The following is a 1,385-nucleotide window of genomic DNA, read 5'->3' as shown; positions in this document are numbered from 1 at the left end:
GCAGGTAATTAATATGTGTAACTAGGAGAAAAACAGTCAGTAAAGACAGACAAAAACTGAGAGTCAACAGAAGTATGAGAATAAGCACACAAGGACTTAATATGACTATTTTACATGTTTAAGAATTAAAGGAGGCCAGGCGCAGTGGCTCATGCCTGTAACCCCAACCCTTTGGGAGGCTGAGGCAGGTGGATCACTTGAGGTCAGGAGTTCTAGCCCAGTCTGGCCAACATGCTGAAACCCCGTCTCTACTAAAAAAAATATATATATATATAAATAAGCTGGGCATGGTGGAAGGCACCTGTAATCTCAGCTACTTGGAAGGCTGAGGCAAAATTGCTTGAACCTGGTAGGCAGAGGTTGCAGTGAGCCAAGTTCATGCCACTGCACTCCAGCCTGGGTGACAGAGTGAGATTCCGTCTCAAAAAAAAAAAAAGAATTAAAGGAAAAGAAGGACTTAGTGAATGAACAGATAGGAAATATTAGTACAAAAATGGAAACTAGTGCTCACTTCAGCAGCACATATACTAAAATTGGAATGATACAGAGATTAGCATGGCCCCTGCACAAGGATGACACACAAATTCATGAAGCACTCCTTTTTTTTTTTTTTTTTTTTGAGACGGAGTTTCGCTCTTGTTACCCAGGTTGGAGTGCAATGGCGCGATCTCGGCTCACACAACCTCTGCCTCCTGGGTTCAAGCAATTCTCCTGCCTCAGCCTCCCGAGTAGCTGGGACTACAGACGCGCGCCACCATGCCCAGCTAATTTTTGAATTTTTAGTAGAGAAAGGGTTTCACCATGTTGACCAGGATGGTCTTGATCTCTTGACCTCATAATGCACCTGCCTCGGCCTCCCAAAGTGCTGGGATTATAGGCATGAGCCACCACGCCCAGCGGCATTCCATATTTTTTAACAGACTTGAGAGCCAAATCAAGAATGAACTGCCATTCACAATTGCTACAAAGAGAACAAAATACCTAAGAATACAACTAACAAAGGATGTAAAGGACCTCTTCAAGGAGAACTACAAACCACTGCTCAATGAAATAAGAGAGGACACGAACAGATGGAGAAATAATCCGTGCTCATGGTTAGGAAGAATCAATATCGTGAAAATGGCCATACTGCCCAAAGTAATTTACAAATTCAATGCTATCCCCATCAAGCTACCAATGACCTTCTTCACAGAACTGGAAAAAACCATCTTAAACTTCATATGGAACCAAAAGAGAGCCCGCATAGCCAAGTCAATTCTAAGCAAAAAGAACAAAGCTGGAGGCATCACACTACCTGACTTCAAGCTATACTACAAGGCTACAGTAATCAAAACAGCATGGTACTGGTACCAAAACAGAGATATAGACCAATGGAACAGAACAGA

The 1,385-nt window shown here is 42.7% G+C and overlaps 1 non-coding gene across 1 annotated transcript; it reads left to right on the top strand.

The window, feature by feature from the left end:
* The first annotated feature begins 503 nt into the window (after positions 1–503).
* LOC135268980 (U6 spliceosomal RNA) lies at positions 504–607 on the top strand. Its single transcript, XR_010337310.1, has one exon. It is a non-coding gene; the product is annotated as a U6 spliceosomal RNA (small nuclear RNA).
* The last annotated feature ends 778 nt before the right edge of the window (positions 608–1,385 follow it).

The sequence above is a fragment of the Aotus nancymaae genome, unplaced genomic scaffold, assembly GCF_030222135.1.
Source record: "Aotus nancymaae isolate 86718 unplaced genomic scaffold, 86718_ANA_hifiasm-v0.15.2.pri h1tg000048l, whole genome shotgun sequence".
Taxonomy (NCBI): Eukaryota; Metazoa; Chordata; class Mammalia; order Primates; family Aotidae; genus Aotus; species Aotus nancymaae.
This window is presented reverse-complemented; position numbering and strand designations above follow the sequence as displayed.